General features: G+C 37.4%; 1 protein-coding gene across 3 annotated transcripts in view; it reads left to right on the top strand.

The window, feature by feature from the left end:
- CPQ (carboxypeptidase Q) overlaps positions 1-12,822 on the top strand; it is a 587,968-nt gene that overhangs the window by 126,992 nt on the left and 448,154 nt on the right. The gene's annotated exons all lie outside the window — the stretch shown is intronic.

The raw sequence follows: 12,822 nt of genomic DNA, 5'->3' as shown, positions 1-12,822 counted from the left end.
TATCTGTCTTTTGGGACTGGCTTATTTCACTTAGTATAATAGTTTCCAGTTGTATCTGTTTGGTTGCAAAAGACAGCATTTTATTTTTTTTTAATTTACAGCTAAGTAGTACTCCATAATGTATATACACCATAATTTATTTATGCAGTCACCAGTTGATGGATATCTAAGTTGATTCCATAACTTACCTATTGTGAATTGAGCTGCAATGAACATGGGAGTATAGAAAGCTCTTTCATATGCTGCTTTATTTTGGTTTAGGTAAATTCCCAGGAGTGGTATGGCTGGATCAAATGGTAGGTCTATATTCAGATTTCCAAGGTATCTCCATAGTGTCTTCCACAGTTGCTACACCAATTTACATTCCCACCAAGAGTGGGTTAGGGTACTTTCCCTCCACATCCTCACCAGTATTTGTTCTTTGTTGATTTGTGTATGAAAGCCATTCTAATTGGGGGGAGGTGAAACCTCATTGTGGTTTTGATTTTCATTTCCCTAAGGGCTAGTGATCCTAACATTTTTTTGTGTCAGTTGGTCATTTGAATTTCCTTTCTTGAAAAATGTCTCTACAAGTCCTTTGCCCATTTCTTAACTGGATTGTTCGTTTTGTTGAGTTTCTTCTATTTTTTCTTTAATGTTCTATAATTTTCATTGTAGAGATCTTTGACATACCTGCTTTAATTTATTCCAAGTTATTTAATTCTTTTTGGAGCTATTGTGAATGGGATTTATCTTAAAGTTCTTTCTCAGCCATGGCATTGTTTGTGTATACATAGGCTACTGGTTTTTGTGTATTAATTTTATATCCTGCTCCTTTACCAAAGTCTTTTTTTTTAACTTTTATTTAATGAATATAAATTTCCAAAGTACAGCTGATGGATTACAATGGCTTTTTCCACCCCATAACCTCCCTCTCACCCACAACGCTCCCCTCTCCCACTCCCTCTACTCTTCCATTCACATCAAGATTCATTTTCAATTCTCTTTATATACAGAAGATCAATTTAGCATATATTAAGTAAAGCTTTCAACAGTTTGCACCCACACAGAAACAAAATGTAAAATACTGTTTGAGTACTAGTTATAGCATTAAATCACAATGTACAGCACATTAAGGACAGAGATCCTACGTGAGGAGTAAGTGCACAGTGACTCCTGTTGTTGACTTAACAAATTGACACTCTTGTTTATGGTATCAGTAATCTCCCTAGGCTGTCGTCATGAGTTGCCAAGGCTATGGAGGCCTTTTGAGTTCGCCGACTCTGATCATATTTAGACAAGGTCATAGTCAAAGTGGAAGTTCTCTCCTCCCTTCAGAGAAAGGTACCTCCTTCTTTGATGGCCCCGTTCTTTCCACTGGGATCTCACTCACAGAGATCTTTCATTTCGGTCATTTTTTTTTTCCAGAGTGTCTTGGCTTTCCATGCCTGATACTCTCATGGGCTTTTCAGCCAGATCCGAATGCCTTAAGGGTCTCTTTTTTAAAAAAGATTTATTTATTTGAAAGTCAGAGTTACACACAGAGAGAAGGAGAGGCAGAGAGAGAGAGAGAGAGAGCTCTTCCATTCACTGGTTCACTCCCCAACTGGTCACTGGAGCTGCGCTGATCCAAAGCCAGGAGACAGGAGCCTTTGCCAGCTCTCCCATGTGGGTGCATGAGTCCAAGGACTTAGGCCCTCTTCCACTGAATTCCTAGGCCATAGTAGAGAGCGGGATCAGAAGTGAGGCAGCTGGTCTCGAACCAGTGCCCATATGGGATGTCAGAACTGCAGGTGGCAGCCTTACCCACCATGCCAGAGCACAGCCCCCCCCCCCCCCCCCCACTAGTCTCTTAGTGGCATCTTTTTGGATCCCTATATATAGAATCATGTCATCTACAGATAGGGATAGTTTGACTTCCTCCTTCCTAATTTGTATCCATTTAGTTTCTTTTTCTTGCCTAATGGCTCTGGCTAAAACTTCCAGGACTATTTGAATAGCAATGGTGAGAGCAGACATCCTTGTGTGGTTCCAGATCTTAGGGAGGAAGCTTCCAACTTTTCTCTATTCAGTAGGATGCTGGCCATGGTTTGTCATAAATTGCCTTGATTGTGTTGAAGAATGTTCCTTCTATACCCAATTTGCTTAGAGTTTTCATCATAAAAGGATGGTGTATTTTATTAAATGATTTCTTTGCATCTATTGAGAGAATCATATGGTTTTCGTTCTCCAGTTTGTTAATGTGCTGTATTGCATTGATTTATGAATGTTAAACCATCCCTGCATACCAGGAATAAATGTCAATTGATCAGGGTGAATGATCTTTCTGATGTGTTGTTGGGTTTGATTGTAGTGTTTTGTTGAGGATTTTTGCAGCTGTGTTCATCAGGCATATTGGTTATAGTTCTCTTTATTGTATCTTTTTCTGTTTAAGAATTAAGCTGATACTGGCTTCATAGAAGGAGTTTAGGAGGATTCTCTTCCTTTCAATTGTTTTGAATAGCTTGAGAAGAATTGGAATTAGTTCTTCTTTACATATCTGGTTGAATTCAGCAGTAAAGTCATCTGGTTCTGGGCTTTTCTTTGTTGGGAGAGTCTTTATTATGATTCAATCTCCACCTTGGTTATTAGTTTGTTTAGGGTTTCTGTATTTTTGTGACTCAGTTTTCACAGATTGTATGTGTCCAGTAATCTATCCATTTCTTCCTCGTTTTTTTTTATTAGTTGGGCCAATGGCATATAAATTTTGTTTGGTTTCTCAAAAAACCAGCTCTTTTTGCTGATTTTTGCATTTTTTTGTTTCTATCTTGTTCATTTCCTCTCTAATTTTAATTATTTCTTTCCTCCTACCAGTATTGGGTTGGGTTTGTTGTTTTTCTAGGTCCTTGAAATGCATTGATAGCTCATTTATTTGGTGCCTTTACAATTTTTTGATGTAGGCACCAGTTGCTATAAACTTCCCTCATAACATAGCTTTTTTTGTATTGTCTGTTATGATTTCTTCCATGACCCACTGTTCATTCGGGATCATGTTGTTCAGTCTCAATATGTTTGCATATAGTGTAGAGTGTCTTGAGTTGTTGATTTTCAGCATCATTCCATTGTGTTCAGAGAGGATGCGTTGTATGATTTTTTTTTTTTTTGACAGGCAGAGTAGACAGTGAGAGAGAGAGAGAGACAGAGAGAAAGGTCTTCCTTTTGCCATTGGTTAACTCTCCAATGGCTGCCACAGCTGGTGTGCTGCAGCTGGCGAGCTTCCCCTGGTCTCCCATGGGGTGCAGGGCCCAAGCACTTGGGCCATCCTCCACTGCACTCCCGGGCCACAGCAGAGAGCTGGCCTGGAAGAGGGCCAACCAGGATAGACTCCAGCGCCCTGACCAGGACTAGAACCCAGGGTGCTGGCGCCACAGGCGGAGGATTAGTCTATTGAGCGATGGCGCTGGTCACATTGTATGATTTTGATTGTTTTGAATTTTCTGAGACTTGCTTTATGGCCTAAAATATAGTCTACCATAGAGGAATTTTCCATGTACTAATAAGTAAAATGTATATTTTGTAACTGTGGGGTGAAACGTTCTGTAGATGTGAGTTAGGTCCATTTGGTTCAAAGTGTCGATTAGCTCGGTTTTTGTTTGCTAATTTTCTGTCTAGTTGGCTGTCCATTGATGAAAGTGGGGTGTTGAATCCCCCTGTTATTATTGAATTGAAATCTATGTCTCCCTTTAGATTCATTAACATTTCTTTTAAATAGCCATGTGCTCAAGCATTGGATGAATATCCATTTATTATAGTCACATATTCCTGTTGAATTGATCCCTTAATCATTGCATAGTGCCCTTCTTTGTCTCTTAACAATTTTTCTGTTAAAGCCTATTTTGTTTTATATTAGGATGGCTTCACCTGCTCTTTTTTACTTTCCATTAGCATGGAATACCTTTTTCCATCCTTTCACATTCAGTCTGTGTGTATCTTTGTTGATGAAGTGTGTTTGTTGTAGGGTCTTCTTTTTTAATCCATTCAGACCATCTATATCTTTTAACTGGAGAGTTTAGGCCATTTACATTCAAGGTTACTATTGACAAGTAATGATTTAATCCTGCTATTTTTCCATAAATATTCCTAGTGTGTACTTTGAATTTCCTTTGTACTTTTACTGGGAGATTTTCTGCCTATACATTCTTTCATAATGATAACTTATCTTTCTGTGTTTTTGTGTGAGCACATCCTTAAGCAACTTTTGTAAGGCTGGACCAGTGGTGACAAGTTCTTTCAATTTCTGTTGGAAGGTCTTTATTTTACTTTCATTCATAAATGAGAGCTTAGCATGGACAGTATTCTGGGTTTGCAGTTTTTTTCTCCTAAGACTTGGACTTGTCCTTCTATTCTCTCCTGGCCAGTAGAGTTTCTGAGGAGTAGTCAGCTGTAAGTCTAATTGGAGATCCTCTGAAAGTAATCTGACATTTCTTTCGTGAACATTTTAGGTCCTTTTCTTTATGTTTTATTGTTGAAAGTTTGACTACAGTGTGTTGTGGTGAAGACATTTTCTGGTCATGTCTATTAGGAGTTCTATGTGCTTTCTGTACTTGGATGTCTCTTTATTTCATCAAATTGGCAATTTTTTTCTGTAATTATTTCACTAATTAGGCCTTCTAGTCCACTCTCTCTTCCACACCTTCAGGAACTCCTAAGACCTATATGTTGGGTCATTTGATAGATTTGATAGTGTCTCATAAATCTCCAACACTGTTTTTAAATTTTTCAAATTTCTTTTTTTTCTTTCTTTCTTTTTTTTGTTGTGACTGAAAGATTTCCAAAGATTTGTCTCCTGGTTTGGATATTCTTTTTTATGCTTCACCAAGTCTGTTGTTAAGGCTTTTCACTGCATTTTAAAATTTGCATTGCATTCATTTCTAATATTTCATTTTGATTTCTCTTTAAAATCTCAATTTGATTGGAAATTTTAAAATCTCAATTTGATTGGAAAAAGTTTCATTTTTGTCATGAATGAATTTCTTTAGTTCATGGATTTGCTTCTGATTCTTTTGAATAATCCTATGATTAACTTTTAAAATTCTGTTTCTGACATTTCATCAATCTCTTCACCTTTATATTCTAATATTGAAATGTGGTTGTGAAAGGGATCACACAAACAAGACAAGTGTCTGCTAATACTAACTGATAGAATCAAAAAGGGAGAGAAGGATCCAGCATGGGAAGTGGGATACACAGCAGACTCATAGAATGGCAGATGTCCTAAACAACTCTCTGGCCTCAGAATCAGCCCTTAAGGCATTCAGACCTGGCTGAAGAGCCCATGAGAGTATTGTAGGCATGGAAAGCCAAGATACCATGGAAAAGAAAAAAAGAAGAAGACCAAAATGAAAGATCTCTGTTAGTGAGATCCCAGTGGAAAGAACGGGGCCATCAAAGAAGGAGGTACCTTTCTCTGAAGGGAGGAGAGAACTTCCACTTTGACTGTGACCCTATCAGAATAAGATCAAAGTCAGCGAACCCTAAAGGCTTCCATAGCCCTGGCAACTCGTGACTAGAGCCTAGGGAGATTACTGATGCCATGAACAGGAGTGTCAAATTGTTAAGTCAGCAACAGGAGTCACTGTGTACTTACATCCCATGTGGGATCTGTCCTTAATGTGTTGTCTAATGTGCAGTGATGCTACAACTAGTACTGAAACAGAATTTTTACACTTTGTGTTTCTGTGTGGGTACAAACTGATGAGATCTTTACTAATTATATACTGAATCGATCTTCTGTATATAAAGATAATTGGAAATGAAAAAAAAAAACCTGGTGTTAAATTGGAAACGGCATAGAAAATTAATTAATTTTTAAAAAATATTATGTAGGATCTCTGCCTTTAATGTGCTGTACACTCTTATTTAATGCTATAACTAGTATTCCAACAGTATTTTTTTTTTCACTTTGTGTTGCTATATGGGGGCAAACTGTTGAAATCGTTACCTAATATGTACTAAACTGATCTTCTGTATATAAAGAGAATTGAAAATGAATCATGATGTGATTGGAAGGGGAGAGGGAGCGGGAAAGGGGAGGGTTGTGGGTGGGAGGGAAGTTTTGGGAGGGGGAAGCCATTGTAACCCATAAGCTGTACTTTGGAAATTTATATTCATTAAATAAAAGTTTAATAAAAAAAAAAAGAAGAAATGTGGTTGTGTTCCTTTGGGGGCTGGGGAGTCATGATATCTTCCTTATTCTTGTTTCTTTAACTTCTGCATTTATTTTTAGGCACTTCTGGAGATACTTGTTTTTTTCTCTGTTGTAGTTTATCTTTGAACTATGCCTCTGTGGCTTAGTGTCTTCACTTTCAGTGATTACCAAGAGGTATGTGTCGGGTGTGTCCTGGGAGCTCTGGTCAGTGCTCTCAGGCAAAACAAGTATACAGGGAAACACCCAAGAGGAGCATGATCCATCTCTACTTGTTAACGGAAGGATGAGGGGGCTGGTGCCTGGCTCACTAGGCTAATCCTCCACCTGTGGTGCCAGCACCCTGGGTTCTAGTCCCGGTTGGGGTGCCGGAGTCTGTCCCGTCCTCTTCCAGTCCAGCTCTCTGCTGTGGCACATGGGAGACCAGGAGAAGGCGCCTGGCTCCTGGCTTCGGATCAGTGCAGCGCACTGGCCATAGCAGCCACTTTGGGGGGGATAAACCAATGGAAAAAGGAAGATCTTTCTCTCTGTCTCTCTCTCACTGTCTAACTCTGCCTGTCAAATAAATAAATAAATAAATAAATAAATAAATAAATAAAAAGAAGGCTGAGGGGAATTTTCACTTCTCCTCCAAGGTGATCAATGCCTGAGTGTTAGCCCCCATTGGGTGCAACACTAATCCATTGCACTTTATGAACAACACAAATGATCTGTGCAGTCCTCACTCTGATCACGGATCCCATAATAATGACCTGCCCCAGGCAACCAGGGAGCCCAGAGCTTATTTTGTCTATATATACTTCATTATTTTAATTTATAAGTTTCTATTTCTTGTTTAGAATGTACAAATAGTAGACTTTAGTTTCCATGTTTCAAAATTACACATTGTATTTTATAGTATTTTTCTTAAGTGGAATATGATATCAACATGATTTGATTTCTTTACCTAAATATAGACTGTTAGTAATAATTGCTATTTTATATTACTAATGAAAAATCATCTTAGGCTAATATAACTTTCTAAAAATAATATTAATAAAAGATTATAGTTCTTTGGTGGGGAGATATATAATTATACATTCTAGTCAAGAATTATAGTAGCAATTTTCAAATTATGTTCCAGGGAAAACCAGATTTTTGAACCTGCTAAGTGTATTCAGTATTTACTAAAGCCAGGGATCTGGTTGATTTCTCATGTATTTCATTGCTTTGTGCCTTTAGTCTCAGTAGTTTTAAAATGCACATGTTACATTAAGGGAAAAACTGATTCTTTAAAAGGTAACAAATCATCACTTTTATTTATTTATTTATTTATTTGAATTTTTAATTAGTTTTTAACAGATTCAAAGTGGTTTGAAGGTTCAATTCTAAGAACAGAATGTTATTCCTTTCCTCCCTCCCCATCTTCCTCACACCTTCCTTTCTTCTCTCTTTAATTTTTTTAGTTTTTGAAATAATATATTTTAAACTTACATTACAGTAAAAAGGCTTAAAATGTAACTGAATAAGAAGTTTAGCAAATTAAAAGCAAAAGACCTCAATTTAGTGGGAGTATAGACAATATCTGTAAATAATAGTTGAATGAAAAAATAACCATTTCACCTATATTCTGTAAACTTTAAAGCAATCACAGGATCATTAGAACTATAGTAGTATAATATTTTAACCACTGAACTATCATCTTTTAAATTTAATTACTTTTAAAAATAAGCATTCCATTTGTGACAATTGAAGTTAAGTCTAGTTAAGATATTTAGTACATCATCTCTGGGTATAAGTTTCTGTTTTAATGTAATTATGCACCATTTATTGAATAGACTGTCCTTACTCCAGGAATTTGTTTTAGATCCTTGATCAAATATAAGTTGGCTGTAAATGTTTGGATTGATTTTTGGTGTTTCTATTCTGTTCCGTTGGTCTATCCATCTGTTTCTGTACCAGTACCATGCTGTTTTGATTACAACTGCCCTGTAGTATGTCCTGAAATCTGGTATTGTGATGCCTCTGGCTTTGTTTCTGTTGTACAAAATTGCTTTAGCTATTTGAGGTCTCCTGTGTCTCCATATGAATTTCAGCATCATTTTTCTAGATCTGAGAAGAATGTCTTTGGTATTTTGATTGGTATCGCATTGAATCTATAAATTGGTTTTGGGAGAATGGACATTTTGATGATATTGATTCTTCCAATCCATGAGCATGGAAGATTTTTCCATTTTTTGGTATCCTCTTCTATTTCTTTCTTTAAGGTTTTGTAATTTTCATCGTAGAGATCTTTAACGTCCTTGGTTAAGTTTATTCCAAGGTATTTGATTGTTTTTGTAGCTATTGTGAATGGGATTGATCTTAGAAGTTCTTTCTCAGCTGTGGCATTGCCTGTGTATACAAAGGCTATTGATTTTTGTGTACTGATTTTTTTAATTTAATTAAAAAAATTTTTTTTGACAGGCAGAGTGGACAGTGAGAGAGAGAGAGACAGAAAGAAAGGTCTTCCTTTTTCCATTGGTTCATCCCCCAGTGACCGCTGTGGCTGGCGTGCTGCGGCCGGTGCACTGTGCTGATCCGAAGCCAGGAGCCAGGTGCTTCTCCTGGTCTCCCATGTGGGTGCAGGGCCCAAGCACTTGGGTCATCCTCCACTGCCCTTCCGGGCCACAGCAGAGAGCTGGACTGGAAGAGGAGCAACCGGAACTAGAACCTGGGGTGCCGTCACCGCAGGCGGAGGATCAGCCTATTGAGCTGCAGCACCGGCTGTGCATTGATTTTATATCCTGCTACTTTTCCAAACTCTTCTATGAGTTCCAATAGACTCTTAGTAGAGTTCTTTGGATCCCCTAAGTGTGTTTCTGTGTGGGTGTAAACTGTTGAAATCTTTACTTAATATATACTAAATTGATCTTCTGTATATAAAGATAATTGAAAATGAATTTTGATGTGAATGGAATGGGAGAGGGAGCGGGAGATGGGAGGGTTGTGGGTGGGAGGGAAGTTATGGGGTGGAAAAATCCACTGTAATCCAAAAGCTGTACTTTGGAAATTTATATTTATTAAATAAAAGTTAAAAAAAAACAAACAAACAAAAAACTAGACCAGAACCTGAGAGAGATTCTCTGGTGGTTCCTCTGTGAGGGATACTTTTCTCTGTTCCCTTCTTGCTGACTTGTTCTTTGAGCTTGTCTTCAGATGAGGTGTCTTCTCTATAGATTTTTACGATCCCCTTTGTTCTTCTGTATTCCCATGGAACTCTACGCATGTAGATTTTATTATAGTTGTTTGCTTCTCAAACTTTGTTATCTTTCATTGAGTTTCTATTATATGTAAATTTCTACAGCTTCTTACAAAAAATTTTTTTTAATCCTCTAAGAAGTCTGTCAGTCCAGTTACTTGTTTGATGATGGTTGCTTGTTTATCTGCCACCTGGGAATCACAATACAGGCTTGATTAACTTTCTACAAAAAAGGATATGGTCTAAGAATCTCTAGCTTGCCTGTATCTCCACAATGTTGTTTCTATTATGATTATAATCTCTCACTAGAAATGGATTGTGAAATAGTTAATTAATGTTTGCAGATTGCCTACAGAATTTTTAATGAGAAATAGATACTTGTGGTTAGTGTTAATGAATAGATGGCTTATGCATCTTTATTTTTTCTTTGTATTTTTTCATTAACAATGCATTTAAAAAGTACTCTCAAGAACAAATTGCAATATTGTGAAATATTTTGGTTGCTTAACTAAACTTAGCTTTTAAAAACAAGCATCCCTATGGCAACTGTAGAAAGCAAGAACCTATTCACATAAATGATTGTAATAGAAAGGAGAGCAACAGCAGGATATAGTTTGCATAATTTAAAAAAATTTTAATATGATAGCAACTTTTTATTTTTACAGCTTCCTTGTGAAGAAGGCAAGGCTGGTACTCTTATGCCCTAGGGAAGCTAAGATGTGAGATATTAAAGACTCATTTATTTCTTAAATAAAAATGTATTGAATCCCTATTTTTCAGTACAATAATCGAAGAGGCAAAGGTGAATAAATTACCCTCCTTGACTACACAATAAGGGGAGATAGATTTGTAAGCAAATATATGAGCTAATAACATAGCTATGGTAGGAACATAGAGATGGCACAGATAGCTCTGGCATGGTTTTTGCTGAGGCACCACAAAAGAGGTAAGTTTTAAGGCATTTTTGAGAATGAGTCAAGGCGTTTGCCAGAAAAATGAGAGTAGGTTGAGGAGAAAAGCCTTGCATGTAGATAGAGACCAGAGTTATAAAGCACCTGGAACTTGAAAGTGAATGTGAGGTTCAATGCAACTAGAACATTATTGTCCAACATAGATATAAATATAATAACCATATTTAAAAAGTAAAAAGAAACAGAGAAAATTAATATATACTTAACTCAATAAATCTGATGCTTAGGTTGTTTTTTTTAATACTTAAGTATTAGATTATGTATATATTTACTTACAACCAAAAAAATCCCAATTTGGACCAAACAGATTTCAGGTACTCAATATCTAGCAACTTATGAGTGAATGTTGGTGTGCGTGTGTGCATGTGAATATGTACACATGAGGAAGAAAGAGGTAGAGAATGAGAACAAAGATGCAAATGTGTGCTCTATAGGAGGAAGAGGAGTGATAAGGCAAAAGTAGTTGTTGGGACAATGATTTGAAAGCCCTGGGTTGTCAGCTGAATTTGGAATTTATCCTTAAAGTTTGTAGTTTATAACTGTACTTCTCAAAAGTTTTTGTGGTAAACCAGCTTTTAAAATTTCATTACTATAAGGAGGCAGCATTGTGGCATAGGAGGTAAAGCCCCTACTTGTGATGCTGGAATCCCATATGTGCAGAGGCAAGGAGGCAAGTAAGATCATGGTACATTTGATAAACTGGAAAAGATCATCATGACAAACAAGAGCTCAAGACTGAGATCAAGGCTAGAGAAAGAAGATGAGAGAAAGAAAGAAAGAAAGTAGTTTGAGGGCTACTCTAAAGAATTTGAACTTGAGTCCGGTGTTGTGGCGTAGTGGGTAATGCCACTGCCTGTGACACCAGCATCCCTTATGGGTGCCAGTTCAAATCCTGGCTGTTCTGCTTCCTATCCAGATCCCTGCTAAAGTGCCTCGGAAGCAGCAGAAGAGGGCCCAAGTATTTGGGCCCCTGCTACCCATGTGTGAGACCCAGAAGAATATCCTGGCTCCTGGCTTCAGCATGGCCCCTTCCGGGCTGTAGTGGCCATATGGGGAGTGAACCAGTGGATGAAAGAAATCTCTCTCTCTCTCTCATATCCACTTCTCTCATTGTTACTCTCTTTCAAATAAATCTCTAAAATGTTTTTTCATTAGTTGGATACTAATATTTATACAAAATATGGCTAACAATGAATTTGAAAAATGAAATAAAAAGGCTTGTGAAAAAGGTTCCATTTTTAAGTCATTATATTTGACAAATGTTGTCTTAGTTCATTTTATGTTGCTATAGCAGAGTGTTACAGGCTGGGTCATTTACAATGAACAGAAATTCATTTGCTGTTCTGATGCTGGGACGTCCATGAACAAAGGGCCTCATCTAGTGATGACCTTACTGCTGCATCATATCATGACAGAAACCTCTTAAACACCTTTTAAAGATTCCTCTTCCAAATACTATCACAATGGCAATTAAACTACAAAATGAGCTTTGCAATAGATAAACATTTAAAACTGTAGCTGGTGTACAGTTTTTGTAAAAACATCTAATCTAGAGTTAAACAATGGAACATTTTGTAATGTTAGACACATTCTGCCTGTGTTACCCAATATGACAGTCACTAGTCACCTGTGGCTTTTGAGGACTTAATCTGTGACAAACTGAGTCCTTAGTTTAGTTTAATTAAGTTAAGTAAGCACACAAGACTATTGGGTACTAGATTGAATAACAATGGATACATTTATTCTGAATATCTATACTACCCCTTGTGGACTAATGAAAACAGTTTGTGGATTGGCATTGGTCCATGAACTATACTTTAAATAGCACTGTTTAGAACTTGGACTATAGAACTAGAAAGCCTTTGTGAGTCTTTGGCAAGTTACTTAATCTTCAGGTGCTCCAGGTTGCTCGTTTGTAAAATAAGCGTAATAAGAAACTACTTCATAGAGCTGTTATGAAGATTAACTGCACTAATGAATGCAGTGTACTTAGAACACTGTCTCACACATACCAAGCAGTAGAAGTGTTTCCTGTTGTTGGTGATGAACATCACATAATTAAATAGCAACAAAATTCTTTCTGTAGTAATTTAGACTTCTTCCTTCTACAACTGTTTCACAGTCCCTGGTATATAGTTGAAACTCAATAAATTTTTTTTTTTTTGCAGATTTATTTACTTGAAAGACAGAGTTACAGAGAGAGGGAGAGATCTTCCATCCACTGGTTCACTCCCCAAATGGCCGCAACAGCCTGGGCTAGGCTAGGCTGTAGCCAAGAGCCAGGAGCTGCTTCTGGGTCTCCCATGTGGGTGCAGTGTCCCAAGTACTTGAGCCATCTTCTGTTGCTTTTCTGGTGTATTAGCAGGGAGCTATATTGGAAGTGGACCAGTGGGACATGAACTCACATTCCTATGGGATGCTGGTGTCACAAGCAGTAGCTTGACCCACTGTGCCATGACATCGGCCCC

Source organism: Lepus europaeus, chromosome 4 (genome assembly GCF_033115175.1).
Source record: "Lepus europaeus isolate LE1 chromosome 4, mLepTim1.pri, whole genome shotgun sequence".
Lineage (NCBI taxonomy): Eukaryota > Metazoa > Chordata > Mammalia > Lagomorpha > Leporidae > Lepus > Lepus europaeus.
Note: the sequence above shows the minus strand (reverse complement) of the source record. Positions and strands in the feature narration are given on the sequence as shown.